The sequence below is a fragment of the Cyanistes caeruleus genome, chromosome 4 (assembly GCF_971803275.1).
Source record: "Cyanistes caeruleus chromosome 4, bCyaCae1.hap1.1, whole genome shotgun sequence".
Classification (NCBI taxonomy): domain Eukaryota; kingdom Metazoa; phylum Chordata; class Aves; order Passeriformes; family Paridae; genus Cyanistes; species Cyanistes caeruleus.
Window position 1 is genome coordinate 74,544,410 of NC_141704.1, and position 19,635 is coordinate 74,564,044.

Consider the following 19,635-nt stretch of genomic DNA (forward strand, 5'->3'; position numbering starts at 1 on the left):
AAAAATCTCAGTTTTATAACTTGGTGAGAAGAACACCTGTGTTCTCAGAGGATGCAGCTGATGTTGGGATGATTAATTTTGAATGAGAGGTTTTTTTGAAAGTTCAGGTGTAAGCTAATCTAAATAATCACTCAGACTTTTAACTATGAAAAAATTTAATAAAGTCTATTCTTTGAAGTATTTTTTAATGTTAGCTGTATTTCTATGCTCTTTTGGCACAAGTGAAATAGTTATTATATAAACATTTAAATTATTATTTGGGGTCTTTTACTAATTAATGCAGATGGTTAGTTTTACTTAGATGCGAGTGGTTTCTTCTTTTAGGGAAAGTACCATACTCCTCATGGATGGGGAAAGCTGGCATGTCTCATGTGAAGGAAAAGCCCAGATCCATGTGTTTTTAAGAGCAGAAAAGAAGAAAAATTGAGTAGCTAGAAATCTTTCATGTGTTCCTGCAAGACTTGAGGACAACCTGAAAGATTCATGAATTGTCTTGCAAACTGGCACCGGTTTGAATTTAGTCGTGTGCAAAACCTGCTTGACACTTAAGAAACCTTCAAGAGATTGAAATATTCCAACAAATACTAAAGCCCACTTCAAGTCTCATCTGCCTTGTAAGAAAGTTATTTTTGCATAAAGACATAAAGTTTTCCTTCAAATCTGTGGAAGTTGTGACTATAATGTATCTGCTGATGCAGGTCTTCTTGACATGATCTTACCCGACTATTTTTTTCAATACTCTCCTGCTGGGTTTTTTGGTGTGGGATTTTTAAGGACTAGATGAAAAAGATTTATGAGGCCCTTTCTTTCTAGTTTCAACTAAACTAAAAATCACTGAGTCTACACCAGCTTTGAAATTTTTCTTCCCAAAAGTATTTGGGAACCAGGTTTGAAAACTGCCAATTTTGCATGGCTACAGCGAAAAGAAATTCTTATTAGTTCCGCGTCAGGACTTTCATTTTGCAGCAGCAATCTAGGAAGTAGATTTTGACACTTCCTACACTTTAATCTGTGTTTTCACTTGCTCAGTTTACAGAACAAATGCTTCTTGTAATACATACAGAAATAAAAATGCATACTACCATTATTCACTTCACTCGTGACAGCCTGAGACTGATTAGTTCCAAACTGTTCTAAAGCAGTTATGCTGTATTTAAACTGGAGAGAGCTGTTAAAGACTTGCTCTGCTGTATTTTTCCAGAGATTTTCTGCTGTGAGACAGGAATGCTTGATGGTCTGACTAAGAATTTGAATATTTTACCCTGTGACATTAGAAGCAAAGGTGAAGGTATTAATCAACAGAGCTTTGTTTTAGGGCAAAGGGCAACATATCAAGACATTACTTAACAAATAAAAATGGAATCTTTCACATTACTTGTAAAAGAAAATAGTGAAGATTTACTTTTTAGAATGATTGTAACACACATGTAGTGCAGTTTTATGTCTCCAACAAAGTGTAACAGATGGACTGTGGGTTTATTGGGAAAAAAAGTGCGCTGAAAGATTTTTATTATGTGAGAAAGAGAGAACAAAACCCAAGGAAACATCTGGACAATTAATCTCTCAAATCTTTGTATATAGCATGAAGAAAAATACTGAAATATTTCAGAAGTTTTGCTCAGAAACAAATTTGTTAGCAAAGCACAATAATTTACCATCCTTCATGCAAAAAGATCTTTGTAATTAATAATTAATTGATGCCACTTTGTTCTTCACCCCTGGAAAAATAAAGAAGAGGGCGGGTAACATATTCCTCCTGAGGTTTCTCGTTTGTCATTATAAAGTGATGAATCACTTTCACTGAAGCTGAGCTGATTTGTCATCTCCCAAGGAAGCAAATGTCATTGTGGGGGAAAAGGTTCTTCTCTGTTATTCAGGCCTGTATGGTGTCTGGTTACTGACCTGGACTCAAACATCTGGCAGCCCTGCCAGCTCTCTCTGACATGTGTGCACAATATGCACTTTTGCTTTGTGGGTCCCTGTGTGGGGAGGGTTTGGCTTTTTATTTTAAAACTGTACAGTGACAGGTGAGCAGGGAAATAAGTACTTTTTGTCTGGGCTGGGGAAACATTATCTTTTTTTGACAGGGTAGATTGCTGTTTAAAGGGGTGTTCCTCAAAGCTGTGGGGCTGTTGAGCTGTTCTGAATGGGAAAGGGGAGGTTGCCATCCCTGCCTGCCGGCTGTTTGTCCATGTGTTGTTCTTCCCTGTGACACTGCAGAGAACAGCCCCAGATCAAGCCATCCATATCCTCATTTCTCTCCTCTTAGTTAGGATCTTGCTATGATGATTTCCTCTCCCTCAGCTTTAAATATTTTAGGAAATGGGAAGGAGGTCCATTCACTAGTTTACCCCCTTCTACCCTTTGAATTCCGGTGTTGGTTTCCCCTCCTAGCAACCCTACTGGAGGTTTTCTAGGAGATACTAATTCAAACACTGCTATAAATGTATACTTTGGCCTTTCTCCTGTTGCCCCAGCCAAATAAGAACACCTTATTTGCTGCACCATTTCAGAACAGCTCTCTCTCTGTATTGGGGCTACTTTTCCCTCTGAAATCATGGGAGCTCCGAAGCAGGAACACAAAGGAAGTGTTAATCAAATGCTACTAATAAATCATTCCCACCGTGCAGTCTGAGTTGTGGCCAAAGCTGGGAAATCAACCTCCTTGTTGAAGCTCAGGCTCCTGGTTTGTGTCCGACCTGGCCTATTGTACATCTGGATGCTTGGTATACAGGACCTGCCTTTATATGTCCTTTGAATATTATTATTTTTTTAATTATTTTTTTTTTTTAGTGATGAATGAAGAAAACTCTCCAGTTATCGATTGAATGAGGAATGTAGGATTATTTTAAGCTTTTAGTTTGTTTGTGGGTTTTTATTTGTTTGGCTTGGGTTTTTTTGTAGTTCTTTTTAGTCAATCTAAGAGATAGGAAACCTCTAAATACATGGGCTTTAAAAATAGTATGGTTCAATGCTGGCTCTTGAAAACAGAACTGTTTCCAATATTCTGATTTTCAGTGCCCAGTTTTTTATATGATCTTCCCCATCCAGTTTATCTGTTGCCAAATATTGTCCAAAAATACACTGTCAAAAAATTCCTTGGTGACAAAGTATTTTTAATCAGACTGTTTAAGATCTAGTTTTGGTAGAACACTTATTTCATGTTAGCTGCAATACTACTCAATATGGTGTTGCAATTAGGGCTTCTTGAAACAAAATTAAGACAGTTATATATTAGGATAATTATCTAGTGCCATCAAAAGAAGTTGAAATTTAATTAAAGGGTAGCAGTCTTTGAAAAACTTCTGTCATCATATTAGCAATAAATTCTACTTTGGTTTTGTCTTGCATGAAGACAGAAAACAAAATGCAAAATCCTATAGAAAATGTACTGGGTTGTTTCCCTCTGGGAATAATTTGTTGTTTCGAGTCCTGCCATGAATGATAGTTTCAAATGAATCAAAGAAAGTTTATCATATTCTCACCAGTGATTTAGGAAAAAAAAACCCATAAAATGCCATAGCTACTTTTATTGCTTCAATGTGTATGCTGTGTTTATTTGTTTTTCTTTCATGAATCATGTTTGAAAGAGCATTAGGAAATAGATTTAAATAGTGTCTTTTGACTATTGTCTGTATTTCTGTATTTAATTTTTCAGAGTATACTTACCAGTTATATTTGCCAAATTAGTTGATCTCAGCCACCAAAAGAAAGATTTCAGGATCAAGATTCTTGTACTGACATCAGTTTCTGTGTCTCCCAGCTCTGCAAATGAGCTGAGATCAACATGAGAGTTTTCCTTTATGATAAATTTGTTCAATAGCACTGTACTGGGAAAATGTTATTCTCTAAAATGGACTATTTAATACTTCCTTCAGTTACTGGTCACTGAAATAATTTTAAATTCACCATGGGTATATCCATTATCAATGTCTCACTAATTCATGAACTGCTCACATCAGTCTCATCTCTAACCCTACTGTGCCTTTCAGAGTGGAAGGATATGGGAACCTCATTTGCAGCTCTGGCTTGGAAAACAGATGATTCTCCTTCCACCTAAAACAAGTGTTTTATTCTGCTACAATAAAAAGCAAATTTCATTCTTTATCCTGCACAGAAATCCCTGTCTGCAGATTCACAGCAGTTTCTCCTGCTGTGTGCCTTTGGTCACTCTCCCAAGAAAGTCCAGCAGGGCAGACCTGCAGAACCCCACACACCTCCCAGGCTGGTCATCCAGATTGCAAAGGAGTTTGAACAATTCACCCTCCTGCACTCAGTGTGAACCACTCTGGCCCAGGCAGGTTCCCTCAAACATGTTTTTTACGAAGGCAGTGAAAAGGTCAAATTGACATGGGAGAGCTTTCCTTTCACTTGGCTGCCGGTTTTGACAAAATTTGGGAATAAAAAAAAAATGGTGTGTCCTTTCCAAGTTTGTACTTTTCTAATAAGTTGGATTTTTACCTTTGGATACACAGTGAATGATGTTCATGTCCCTCTTGTAAGACTGACAAAACAAGGAAAAGGTCTTGGAAAAGACTTCTGTTGTCCATAAGAGAGTTTTTTTTACCAAACAACAGTGGCTTTTTGGCTTTTTTTTTTTTTTAATTAGGTGGTGTTTTCCTTCTGAATTGCCTTCCCCCTTAGGTAATGTTTTATTTTCCTGACTTGTTGAGGACATAAATGAAACCTGGGACACTTTCAGTATTGTGAGGGCTGAATCAAGCATCCGATTATTCCCTGGAAGTAAGCTAAATCTCTTAACCTGACAGTATTTCTGATCTGAAACTGTTTCTTTTCCCGGCACATTCTGCAGTCCTCAAAACCATGTTGTATGATCTGGGTGACCAGCACACAGATAAAACCTTATCTAGGATTTCAGTTCCTTTGAAAACACAACAGAGCCCTTGCTGTTAGACACATTTTGTGTAACAAGGAGAGTGTGTTGGATTCCCTTTATTAATTAGTATCAGGGCTGAAGCTGCTGACACTGAGCAGAAGTTTCTTTTGCTGCTCACTGAAACAACACAGTCCTGTCACAAGGACACCTGCTGTCTGTGTCACATGTCTTGTCCATGTCCCTGAGATCTGTGCTAGTACACTGGGAGTAAAAGCAAACAAGGAATCCTGAGGGTATTTCTACATATTCCACCTCTGCACTGATTGATTTAAGTCAATCTTTCAGTGCCTTCTCATTTTCTTCATTTCACTAAGTATTTTTGATAGTGTCCTTACTATGATTTCCTTTCTGTATAAGTTACTTCTAGAAGGAATATTCTCTGAACCCTTTTTTTGTTCTGTTTTCATATAAGCTGTCACATTGTTGAGGCTCTGCAAAGACTCAAATGAGAGAAATCAATTGTCTGTGCTTGATTCCTTTGTGGAGTTGGTGGAGTTGTCATCCCAGTATTTTCAACTCATCACAATTGCCATGGGATGTGACAGCAGCTTTTTTACTGTAGCTACAGTAGCTATGTGTTTGTAAATGCTGTGCATTTCTTTTTAGCATCTTGTCCAGAAGTGCAATATTTGAAGTGAAAACACTCTATCTCTGGAGTACACTGTGTAATACAAAGCATATTCAAGTCAGATATGATTAACTGCTTCTGTTACATTCTGTTTTACACATTTGCTTTAGTGTTGTACTCCAACCTCCACTGTAGTCAGAACTGCACAAACACATAAAAATGCTGCCTTTCTGAAGGAGCCTTTTTCCATGCCAAAATGTGCCGCCAACCCTAAAGGGCTTCCTCATTTTGCAGAGACCCAATCTTTTGTAGGTACAAATTCTTTGAGTTTGAAACTTTTCCAGATCTCACTTTACTGCATATGCTCTTTAGCTTTTTATTGCTGCAGTAAATTGGGGCAGATCCATCAAACTGATATTTGTGTGTGCTTTACAAATGCACATAGATGAAAAATGCAGAATTATTACATATAAAAAATGGCATTAGAAGGACATCAGTGGTTCAAATGCCATAATTCAGAGGCTGGAGGTTCATTGTATGTTCAACCTTATGTGTGTAACCCACACACGAGGTTGCAGAATCACTTAGCATTTTTCAGTAGAATTTTTGCCTGGGTTTGCATGTAAAGGTGTATTTTTAACGGGTGTTTCCTCATTTCTGAAAGCTTGGCTTTGACACCACGTTATTCCCTTGACAGAAGTGCTTTTACTTACGTCTGTCTTAAAATGTAAATTCCAGTAGCTATGATGTCCCAATCAGTATTCTTTAACTCATTATCGCATTCCCATTTATTTTAATGCTGCATCTGAGGTTCCTAACAAGTGTTGAAAGTCTTTGAAAGAAAACATATCAATAAGCAATACAACCCCCCAATTCCAATTAAAAAAAAAAAAGTTTACTGGTACTTAAGGTCAGCAATTTACCTAATCCCATGAATGGAGCAAAGATGCAGTAGGTATAGAGAATATATTTTTGCTTCTCTCTCTCTGGTTTAGCTATTTTTGTGTTCCTGTTTCACAGTTGCCTGCTTTTTGTTCCAGTGGATGTTAATCTTTTGGTTTATAAAATTATTACTATTATTTCAAAGCCTGTCAGATGTTTGGTGGGAAAGTCACCATGAGGGGAAAGTGTAGGCAGAAGCATCTCAGCACTCTGCTCTTTATCCTTTGTGTGTGTGTATCTAGCAGAGCCACCCTGCCCTTCAAAAAAATAAGCACTATTAAGAACTTTTGCTTTCTGGCACATTTCTGAATATTAATTGTTAGGCAAGGCTGTACTTAAGGTCCTTCCAGAAGCATCAGTCTATCTTGTAATGCACCCTTGTGAAGCTTTACAACCTTAAGGAATACGCAGATTTCCAGAGTATGTTTTGAGAGTATTCTGCTGGGCACTCAGTAACCAAAACACTTCAAATCAGTGATATTTTTAGAACCTTTGGGCAGAATTTATTCTTTTTCTCTGTTTTTCTGGTTTCTGTGTACTAGTATCAGTGGGACAGTGTTACATGATTCCAGGCATAAGAGTTTTTTGGCACAATAAAATTTAATTTTTTATTAAATTTTCCAACAGTCCCCAACAGCTACTGCCAATTTATGTCACTCGGAAACTGAGCTATTCAACTATAATATTTTCGTATTATTGCTTTGGCTTAGGATGTTTCTCCCTTGGGTTAGGCAAGCTGGATATGAAGTTTAGTGATGATATTGAAAAAAAAGAAGTTTAGAAGAATGTTTAGAGTTAATCTGAGATAAAGCATGAACCTCACTTTTGAGGAGGTTAAGAATTTCTCGAAGGATTTAACTGGGTTTTGGCTGTTGTTAAGCTCTGTTTGCCACCAAGCTGAAACTTTGGCTTCCAGCCCCATCTGAGTTACAGCGTTGGAAGGAGTCACCTGCTGTGTAATGGACATCTGGGTAAAGCTTAAGGATTTTACTTAAGGGGATGCTGAATGGTGCTTTGAACTGCCTACATGAGAGATGTGGCTGTTTTACATTTTGTCATTTTAAAATTTTTGCTATTGATAGGTTTTTTGGTGATGCGAAAGGTGAACCTCCTTTTCCTCTGCTGTTTCTGGGCCAAGAGTTGCTTTAAACCTCTGTGTGGAAGTGGAGAGAGAGAAGGCAAAAGGAAAGAGAAGTGTAATTTCATTTTTCTGTACCTTAACCTCTGTGTGCCAGACTGCTCTCACCCTTCCACCTATAACTTGAGTTATTTATGAAGAGTTAATTCCACCGCTGCAGATTGTGACCTGGCCAGTAATCTAGGAGCAGTATACTCCTGTCAACAGTGGATGCAGGAACTGAACCTTTCAGCAACGTTTGCATTTGCCTCAGCTTTTTAAGGCTCAGTTGCTGGTTGGGAAGCTGAGCTTCTGATGCCCCATGAAAATAAAAAAAAAAGGTAAAAGAATAAATAGTCTAGAATGGTGTGCTGTCATATTCCTGGTTTCTGTGGGGTATGACACATACAAATGAGCTGGACTGAGTTTAGTTCCCACTTTGTGAGCTGGCCAAGCCCAGATTCTCTCAACTCCCATCAAGCACAGGTTAATAATAAACTGACAAGTTCATCAGTTGCTTCATGGCCAGTGGTGTTTCCACATTCCAGGCTAACCTGAAATATCCTTTGTGAGATGTCCAGAAAAAAGGAAGGCATTTCTAGAAGAAGAGTTGATTTTGGTGAATTTCCTTGGAGCCCCAGCCTGATGTGATGAGGGATTGTCTGTGTCTGCTCATTAATGAGTTAACTGGAGGAAGAAATTATAATTTCAGAGGCCCTGAAAATAGAACTGAAAAATTCAAGAAGCCAAGTGGTGTCTGGTGTAATTTAAATTTATTTTACCCTTCCCATTTGCTGATTTGGCCCTTTTCTGTGTGTGTAGTGAGGGCAGGAAGAGTGAGGGAGGGAAAAGGGTCTTGTGTAGACTGAAATACTGAATAATTTCAATTACTGACAGGACCTGTTGGAGAACCATTGTCTGGTGGAAAATCCAGTGTCTACAAAATCTACTTTTTCCATGTGAGAGCCTGAAATATTGCCAAAACACAGCAGGAAACCCAAATTGCAGTATATTGTTTCAGGTCAGTTTGATGCCCATCAGATTTTAATTGAATGCATTGCTAACATTTAGTTTTAAAACAACTTGATATAACTGCTTTTTCCAAGCAGTATATTTCCCTCTAAAGCCTGAACTCCAAGCTGCCTTGGTTTCCTGAAGCCTGAGCTGACCAGAGGACTATTTCTGACATAAAATAACAGTTCTCATTTAACCAGTCTTGTTTGTAACGTACCATAGTTATTATTGTGAAACTCATCATGGAGTTACACAACTGGAATTTATTATGGGAGACACAGAAAGCCTAACATAAGTGGGATCTGAACTGGAACTTCTCTATGGGAATGAGAAATGCATTTTAATGGTGAGATTAACTCAGCTGAAGTGCTTTGTGTCAGCTCAATAGATTGAAATGAGATGCTTTTGCTTAAAAATGATAGAAATATAAGAATGTTGATAGCAAGAGAAATGCAAGTAAAAATTCCCATGGCCTCCAGAAACTGTCCATGAATTATTTTTTTTTCTGGTTTTCCTGGTATCCAAAATCACCTTAAAATTGTGAGAGAAAACAAATGGACAAGCTTTGTTTGACATTAGTGCAATTAAATTATATTGATGTGTTTTTGAAATATCAGAACTTCTCAATGAAGAAAGGAAGTTTGAATTTGACAATGGATGTTAAAATTTAGGCACAATGTGGAGAACATAGGTGTGATGTAAGGAGGCATCTGAGGGGTTTCCTCAGGCAGCAATTTTTTAAAGACAGACACAGCTGGATGCAGTGGAGGTGAAATGTTGATTTGTAAGCACTTCTGTGCTGTGTTTATTTAGACATAGATGTTCTCATATTGATACAGAGATCTGGAGACGTTCCTGAAGAGAAGGGCAAAAGAGTGGATCTGTCTAATCATGTTCTGGGAATTTAACACCATCTTTGTCCTCTCATCTTTCCTCTCTTAGCACAATTCCCTCAGTTTGCTCATTTTTGTATTAAAGCTCCATTGCTTTAGTAACATAATATTGTTGTCCAACTGCCAAAGCAAATGTAGAGTGTGGATTTTCATTATTCAGAGCTCTGGAAGCTTTTATTTGATTAATTATTCTAAAGCAACACACAAGTTGCGTGATAAAACTTTCCATGTTCCTTTTACCACATATGCTTATGAGAGGAACTTGGGGGGTTATTTATATATTGTGGTAAAATATTGCATTAGCACTTACTCCCTCAGCAAACTCCTTGAGTTTTGCTGGCATTCTCCTCTGATTATCCACTGGCCCTATGCAGTAAAATATAATGGAGAGCTTTGGAGACGTTTCAACACTTCAATCAATTATCAGTTTTATACAAAGGGCCATCTGTGAGCGGGGTGCTTGCCCAGTGCAATGGAAGGACCTGTGGCTTTTGTTCACACTGTAATGATGGGCAATTCCCAAAGAGACAACAATACCCAATCATAACATGAGCCTGAAGCTGGGCAGATACCTTACCTTGGAGCTTGGCAGATACCTTAGCCAGAGAGGATAATTCTGATGGTCTGTTAAAGCCATTCTTCAGTGCCATGACTCTGTCATAACACCCATTCAGGCCATGTCTAGGTTGTGCTGGGTTTGTTGTTGTAGCTGCAGTGGAAGTCAGCTGCAGCAAAACCTGTGTCAATACAAGCCCAGCACAAGCAGTGGGGTTTGTGTGTTATTAGCCATGTTGTCGTGGACTCTGTTTTCCCCTCTGGTGGCTGCTGAGGTCAGACGTCGGTCTGGGAGCACACAGAGAAGGGCTCTGATGGTGCACAGATTACCTCATTAAAGGACTATGTGCTATATGAATAGTGGCTTTGCCAGTGTTACTTTAGGTAAACCCTAGCTTTTTCTGGCCTAGTCATAACACTGAAACACTTCCTGTTAATTATGAGCTTCCATCCACAGTGCCTGGAGAAGAGGCAGATGGAGTGGATGTGCCTCTGAGCCTATTTCCTGCCTTCTTGTTTCTGCAGCTTATAAATTGGTGTTATGATAATAGTGGAATGGGGGTTGGAAGGGACTGTGGAAGATAAAGAGGAACAAGTTGGCTGCTTTTCTCTTCCTGCCTTTTCCCACTTACAGAAAGGGCTCTGCTGAGAGGCATGAGCTAACTTAAAAAACATAGTGTTATCCTTGGCCACACCCTTTCCATGGAAAACCATATGTGAGCGCTGCAGATATGCCTCTCCCCGCAGAGCAGTCTGCACAGGCTTCCCCATGTATCCTGGGATGACCTCTCATGGACAGCACATGGTCTGGTCACTTGCTGTCCCTCTGATGCCTTAAGTTTTAACTTCTATATTTTTCAGATCTTGTACTGCATTAGTATATAACTCTTAACTCTGTATAGAGTATTAGTAAGCTCTCTTCACATTTTGGTCAGACAAAACAATCCTTCCAGGCCTGAGAACCAAGGGCAAAGCCTCTGCCTCGGGCTCCGAGAAGTATAAACAAAAGTGAATTGGGAGAGAAAACTGGGTGAATGTGACTTCGTTACCTGAAGCCGTAATTGGGGGATTAATGCCTGATATGCAAACAGACCAAATTTATATCTGTCTGAAAAACTTGTGACTACCGTCCATCTGGGGTGCAGCCTCTGCAAGGTTTTTGGCTGCCCAAGGTGTACCTATTGAAGGCCTTTAATAAGTATCCACTTTATCCTCTTAACTCTGTCTAGACTCTTCTCTAGGTAGCCACTCAAAGGCATCACTTAGCTGGGCTTACAGCTCTGCTCCACCACTGTGTTCTGTAGCTTCCCTGCACTGGGGCTGGGATCCAATGACCCCTCTGCCTTCTTTATGTTGGCTCCCTGGAAAAAAGAGAGTGGTTTGATTTCAAAGTTGGCCTTCAGGAAAAAGAGTCTATAGCACAAAGAAATGTTTTAAGGTATCCAGGACCTGCTGTTTTAGAATTTAGAGATGGCATTAATTTTGAGTCTCGTAGCCTTGATTGGCAAGGTAAAACCATTGCTTAAGTGGTTCTTGGACTGTTGCCTTAGCAGAAGAAAATTCTGAAAATACTTTTTTTTTTTTAAACAGAGTTATTTCCAAAAATCTGTCTCCTGTATTATTTTCTGCTCTTATAGTAAAAGATGTCTATGTGTCTTTTAATAAATTGTTATGTTTTTTAATCTGTAAAACTGAATTGCATTTTAGTTGGGTGGCTCCTCTCACTGGTGTTGGAGAGATTGGTTCAGAAATTACTGTTTTGTTTTTTATTTGAAAGAGGTCTTCTACAACTGAAGAAGTTAAGTTACTGTAGAAGTAACAATTAACCTTTTAATACCAGGTCAGGTGTGGTGTGTAGGAAAATGAGCAATATTAGCAACACTTCCAAACTTCCTCTCTTTCACAGACCACCTTCTAGCTGGGAATCACAAGTGCTGTATGAACATAAATATATATGAGTATATATGGGTAGAAGAAGCCTGACCCACAGGAATGTTTTGATTTTTTCTTGAGATCACACATTGGAGCCTGGTGAAAGAGTCAGGAGGGATGCCAAAGTTTCCTGATTTGCAGTGCTTTGTTCTTGCAGGCAGACAGTATCTCTTGCAGGCTGTGTATGTGCTGGCTGTATTTACTGACATTTGCATGTACACAGCAGAGAGCATGAACATGGGATCAAATCTCTGACAAGTACCTCTTTCCTAACATATTCTCTGTGGGGAATGCAACCGATGAAGCTTGGTTTCCTATGGATTTGAGTTTCATAGCTGGACTCTCTGATGTCCAGTAAAATCTAAGTTAGAATTGAAGCTTTTCCCACAGCTGGGATCTTGTGTGCTTTGATTCTCTGGTGCCTAATAAAACAGAGGTTTATACTGCAGTCTTACATGTTTGTGGGGCACCACTGATGGGGGCTCCCTCTTTTCATCTTCTTTGCTGCTTCTATTTTCAGTAAATTTATTAGAACAAAGCATAGTTGTGATCATTGCTCTTCTGTTGAAGTGGTTATAAAAGTCCATCTCAGATATACTAAGATGGAAAACCAAGAGAGTTGTAAAATTATGCAGACTTTACAATCACTTTAATTTTCTTATGACACAGGGCTAAAAATTGGGTTGGCTTTTCAAGCAATGTATTGCTTGAAAATTACAAAATTAAAAATGTGTTTTTTTCTAAGTAAAACATGAATAAGAACTGGTATTTACAAATGGTGATAATACTTGAATATGATAATATGGGTTGTCATCAAAGGCATAAAAAATTATTAGTCTGACTGATGATAATGGATACAAATGCCTCAGGACTTCTAAGGAGAAGAACAAATCCAGTACCAGCAGAGCCTATGAAGACAGGCAGAAAAACTGGAAATGAGAGAGTTGATACTATCCAGAAGTAAAAGCGATTGAACAGTCAATTACTTCTAGAAGTTGTTTGTTTAAACATTGGGCTACTGCTAACATTTTGAGTTATCCATCTGTGAACAAATAATAATGCTGCTGGATGTCCCTCAGCCATTAACTGCAAACCCTTAGGAGCAATTCTATTTTTGCTCTGTTGAAATAATTTTTTTTTGACAATGTAGCAGTAATGATGTGGGTTGAAAACTGCACTTGGTTCGGAAAAAAAAAAAAAGTTAAACTGCAATTTAGCACAGCCAATGAAAACATATGTTTCACAAGTTTAAACTTTCCCATGGGAATGCTGGAGCAGCCCTTCTGATCTCTGTGTGTATTCAAAGGAAACATCTTTACAATAATGATACTTGGGAAAACACTCTGGAATACAGACATTGCTTCTCAGGACCACAGAAAGACAACAAACTTACAGCTGCTTGTTTATAGTTAAAGGTGTTAAAAAATAGAAGAAAAGCTTTGGGGGAGTGTTTTTATGTTTGCTTGGGGGTTTTTTTGTCAGTTGTTTGTGCTTTTCAGGCTGAGGGTCTTATCTTTTTCCAAACACAGGTAGGCACAAACAAATCTTTGCACACCTGTAGTAAAATAAAGAGGTGATTTTGATGCCTGCAGTGGCAGTGGGTGAAGCTGCTGGTGTCATAGCTGGACTTGGGCCAGTTGGATCAAATTCACCTCCTACGGGTCATATTTCAGTGGCTCCAAAGAGACAATGGAGGAAACTTCCACCCCCATGGTGCTTAGGTGATCTGTCAGCATTCAAGACATGACAAATCTATAAGAATTTTACTATTGCATCTGTGCTGGACATGATTTTGTACCTTTCCTTTGTAAAATCTTCCCCTCCAAGATGGATGGACATTACTTAACAAAATCAGGTGTTTTTCCTTGCAGGGCTCAGGCTGGATCATATTTCTGCAGTGGCTCTGATGTGTAGATTGTGGTCCCCTTCACAAACATCTCAGCACCAACCTGTGCCCTGGATTATGGGAACTGAGAGGGAAGCAAAGTTTTCATGTGGCATTCCCAGCGACACTGGTAAAACTGGCAAGAATACCAATGCTGGTCATCTTCAGGGCTTCCTGAAACACTGGCAGAAGCTTTCCTACCTTAATCAAATGGCTTTATGTAATTTTAAAGAGTTGTAAAATCAGCTGGTGTTTGAAGAAGGTGTTTGTTGTGCTGGAAAGCAGAGTAAGCCGTTCAAAACTATCCCCTTCATTATCAAGTGAGGGAGCTCAGCCATTGTGGCAAATGGCTGGGTAGTGTCTGTCAGAGGGGATGAAATGACTCCAGACTGTTTTGAGCATTTCTTTGAAATGTCCTTTTAGGCCTGAGTGCCTAAATCGTGGTTGCTGTGACACCTAAATTAATCACCTCCACAAGGTGATAAGAATGTAGTCTGAAGTTTATATTTTGTGATTCAGTCTTGAACTATGATTGCTGTATCATGGTATTTTGGCTGCCTCTTTAATCTTTTTTGGGTGCTGAGATTCCTCAAGGACCAGTAATTCACACCTGTCTTTTAGAAGGGTTCTCAGGACTGCCTTGCTAAAATTCCTGCCACATCCAGCAAACTGCATTCAGCACTGCTGAATAAAGCTAGTGGAGTCAGGTACTGTTTTTCCTTCTCTCTGATCCCACTGAGGATTCCCACTGAGTTCAGTATCATGGCGTGCTTTGGAAAAGGTCATGTGGAAGTCACAATGCACATCCATCCTAGTGGTGAACATAACCTCATTAATGCCTTTTTCCTGCGTATCATATATGTGGTTTTGATGTATGATCTCTGACTAGGTGTTGTGGTTTTAAACTAATAACTAAAAAAATTACTTATTTTTTGCTGTGAGATATGGATTAGAACAAGAGCAAAACAGGCATAAAACTTAAAAGGAATAAAGAAAGTTTATTGATAAACCACAATAATATGAACACCAGAATAAACTTCCAGAGAAACCTTTTCATCTCTTATCCACCCACTATTCCCTTGTTCACATGACAACAGAGACAAAAACTTTGGAACTTTGGTGGTGAAAACAGTCCCAATTCCTGCTACAGTCTTTTCACCAGTCTTTGTAGAGAAACAGAAGTTTCTTCCTGTTAATTTATAGTTTCTCACAGGAAAACTATTTTTGTTATAGTTTTCCATTGCTCTGATGTTAGTTTCTCAGAACTGCTGTTATTAGAGTTCACTCCTCCCATCTCACATCACTCTGAGGTGTGTATGGGCCATGAGTCTAGGGATGGCATTTTAAGGATGAGTTATTCAAAGGCAAAAAGTCTTTTTCATCTGTTTCTGTGAGCTTCACTAGAAAACAGTTTTCTCATTGCCTCTCAAGGCTTCAAATCTCCCAGCACTTCACTATACCATAATTACTCTACTTTTTACTCAAAATTTACACTTTGAACACTTTATTCCTCCCTACCTACTTTATCATGAATTAAAAGAGTTCTTTTCAGGACTTCATTGTCCATCTCTATAGTTTTAACAGGGAGATATTTCAGCTTAATTAAAGCATCTTCTTAATTCTCTACCTTTTCTGAAGCTTCTTTTCTTTCCTGTCACTGGTAGTTTATAAGGTCTCTTTTCATGTTGATCACTCTCTTTTTCTCTCTCTGGATAAAAAGATTAATCTGTAAGTCTCATCTGGGTAATGAAAGAGTTAAAATCTTGCCCAGGCTTTTGTAGGTGGTTCGGTGATCTCTGCTGAACAGGAGCTGGAGCCGTCTGCGATGGAAGGTTCTTCATAGCTGCTCTGGAGAGTGTGGCTGTCTCTGCTTGCTGCAGGTCCAGAGCCTCTCTCCTTCTTCATTCGGCAGTTTCTAGTGAATTTAGTTACAACAAAACCTGCAGCCGAGCCAGAGATTGGCTCGGCCCGACCAAAGCCCGGGGAAAACCTTCCCCAGGCCCCCCCCATCTCCCGGCCGCGAGACGCGGCAGGCCCGGCCCCATCCCCGCCCGGCCGCATGGCCTGGGCAGGGAACAGGAGGCCTGGAGCTCTGCCATCCTTCACAGCCAGGAAACAAAGAGAACCCAGAGAGCTCTGCTTTTACACTTTAAGGTAGGGTTCACAAGTTGATCTCCCTTTTCAATGGCTAAAACTGCTGTCAATTCCCAGCAATGACCGATAATTGGTCAGAAGAAAAGACTCTAGTCAGTCCCCAGCAACTTCAACTTCCTTAAAGGTAAAGTAACTCCATAACACTAGGGTAAGACAAAAATTTTGGGCAACCTTCAGTAGATCATAAAGAGTCTTTTTGCAAAAGAGTGTGATCTTAAAGTGCCAAATTTCAGCTATGGGACAAAGCAGTAATTTAGTGCATGACCTTAACCACAGTTACACACTTCAGCCTTGGCATAGGAGGAGTCCTTGCTGCTGACTGCAGAAAGATGGTCCATAATGATTTTTTGTTGCTGCTGCTTGGATGCCTGATTCATAATTCTCTGGAAAATAATTCACTGGTGATCGGAACTAAATATAAAACTAAATTCCTAAGAAAATTGCATATGCTGTAAGAGATAGCAAAATTGCTTCATTCCCCAGAGAATTTATTGGATAGAATCAGAAAAAAAAACAATGTTCTTTTCTTTTTTGCTTCTAGACCGATGAAGAGCTCCTGAAGCCATTCATTAAACCCAGCTATTGCTTAAATTAATTATCAGACCTTATTATAATTTGGTGTTTTTTTAAAATATTTTAACAGAAACCATTGTTCACTGGAACAAAAAGAAGTGTGTCATAGACCAGCTAAAGAGCCCAAAATGTCTGACTCAAACAGCTGGCCACAGGAGTGTGTTTCTTAAATTCCAGCTGCTCCCACTAATCTCTTGCCAGCACACCTACAACAGCCTGATCCTGGTTTGTACAAGTAGCTGTCCATGTAAACTGATAAAAACATTTCTGTGCCACTCTCTTCCAGTAATAGTTCCATTGAAAAGTTCCAGCTGTTGGAGACAAAAATATTCTGAGGAGGACAATGTGGTGTTTTTCTAGTTTCCCTCACTTAGCAGTTAAGGGGATGTTGCCTTTAGCAATATTTGCCTTTGTTCAAGGCCTCCTGACCTGAGGGATCTGTTTCATAGTGCACTCATGACCTTTCATTACTACATACACAAAACAAGACGTGGCTGGAATGACAGAAATACATCTGTTAAGTGAAAAAACTAAAGGACATCTATCTGAAAACATATATACTGAAAAAAGTAAACATTAATGGGAGGGACTGAAGATCCAGTAAAGTGAAGCTGACAGTGAGTCTGGCATCTCTTACTCTGAAGCTTTAGCTTTATATTAAAGCTGTTCCAGTGGTAGGTCCTTTCCTGAAGAGTGCAAAAGCCATGTTCCTCTGTCTGTCTCTACAGCTGATGTTCATAATAAATGGTTTTGTCAGTATTCAATTATTGTGGAAACTCCTATCTTACTGTTTGTACCCCTCAAACACGCATGCATTTATAGAGATCTGGGTATGACCTCAGCGTACATATGTGCCAAACAAAGTTATATTTAACCAGAGTAACATTTTACTGAGCTAATTTCGCGGAATTGTTGCATTAAAAATAGTCTTTTAAAAAACTTGATTTAGGAGGAGTGAGCTTTCAGCCTAGGTAGTGCCTGTATCTAGTGATATCAGGTTGCTCATGATTTACAGTATCTGGGCTCATGACCAGAGTGCAAATATCACTGAGTGTTCCATTTTATAACACACGTGTGGTGATTGTCTTGGTAGTAACTTGAATGGCGTTAGATATGTAATGGTTGCTTTTGCTACTGACCAGCAGTTGTTCAGAACACTAAGAGAATTCACTGTGTGTATGGGGCCAAACACTTCTTGGAGATGCACAGCAGACACAACTTGCAGCCAAAGTAATTTATAAATATATTGAAGGGGAAAGTACTTCCCATGAGAGTGATGAAGGGCTGGGAGAGGCGTCTGAGGACGGTGTGTGAGGTATGTAATCTCCATCCTGAGAAATACTCATAGTTAAGTGTGCAAGGCCCAACCAAGCAACTCAACCCAGTCTGAGAGCTGGGACTGGGAAATCTGCTCCAGAGGGCACTTCTGCTGCAGCCTGCAGGGTGATGCTGCATGGTGCAGCTCAGTGAGGCTTTTTTGGGGCTGTGGGACAGGTGTAGGGTTGCCTAATCCAACCTGGCGTCAGGATTGGACAGGACTCAGAGTAACCTGGGATAGTGGAAAGTGTTTCTGCCCATGGCAAGTGGTGGAACTGGATGATCTTAAATCTCCCTTCCAACCCAAACCATCCCGTGAATCTATGACTTCAAGGTTCTAACCTAGGGGACTTGCTCTGTTGTAGTGCTGGAACCACACTTTATCAAAGAATCCTTGTTGATAACAGCAGAACAAGCCCCTAGGAGTAACATTTATTTTATGTAATACTATTATTTCTGTTTGAACACTCACAGCTTTCCAGCAATGAGACTAGAAATAGTTATCATACTTCCATGTGTAGGAAGCCTCCAAATACTTAACATTCCATCCCCTAGGAAATCTGCATTCTGAAAAGAAGATGCTTTGAGAGTTGTATAGCTGGACTCTCTTTGATAAAGAGAGAAAAAAAAATTGGAGAAGAATGGTACTGAATTGTGACCCTCATCATGAAAAACTGAATTTGCAGTTCAACTAGATTAAGTTATTTTTAATTAAGAGCATGGTATCATTGAAAGCAATAAAACCCTATGCAATAATTGACCAATTTATTATTTAATTGTCAAAGACTGAGCTAATAAACATTTTATCTTTTAAATACATAATGTTTCTCTGTAGCTTGGAAATTAACAGTAACATGATCTAGCTCTTAGTGATCTAAAGTCATTGGCCAAATCTATTTGTATAAAGGTACTCTTTTTAAGGTATTTTTGTGTCCATGTTGTGTGGCTAGAAAAAAATTTCTGCTTGAATTTCTGTAGGAAGGAATACATAGTCTTTTGATCTCAACCTTTTGAATTCTGAATTCTTTAATTCTGAATCAGTGATAATGAATAAATAAACAGGTCAGACAGTTTCATTGAAGTGCATATTTAGAGGGGGATTTTAAAACGAAATGTTGAATCTCTCTGAAGTGAATGTGGCATTTGCAATGCAGCAGCTGGCAATTTACACCAAGTTGGAAGTGATGTCAAAAGTGCCTATTAAAGTGCATAAATACTGATCAAGCTCTTTTTCCTAAAATTTGAGACTAATTAAGCAACTTTGATCATTTTGTTACAGTCTGAAGAAAAATTACTTAGGAGGAAGACAGGAATATAATAATGATAATTTTTCATATCTAAAAGGCCTCAGGCATTATTAAAGCAGAGATATATTAGAAGTGATCCAAGTCTCTCTGAGTGTCCCACTGTTAATTATTCATGTCCTGGGGAAATGTTGCTACATCAAAACAAGTGACCAAACTGCTAATAAGCACTATTTTTTCTCCATTCCACAGAAACAGAAAATCTGGTTTAAATTTCAGAACTGCAATTTTATTTTAGCATAAACCAAGGATGGTTTCTCTGTTGTTAGGGATTGTTTGACTGGTTTGTTTGTTTTTAAATTGAGAGCTTAATATGTTGAATTCCCAAGGTCTTCAACAACGCTATTACTAAATATTAATAATTTGAGGGAAGTGTGTTTATCTATGAGATTTTGTAGGAAGTTAGAATATTAATTTCTATATGTAAAAAAAAAAAAAGCTGATTACTATAGGAAATGTAATAGGTATTTTGACCAAAACACTA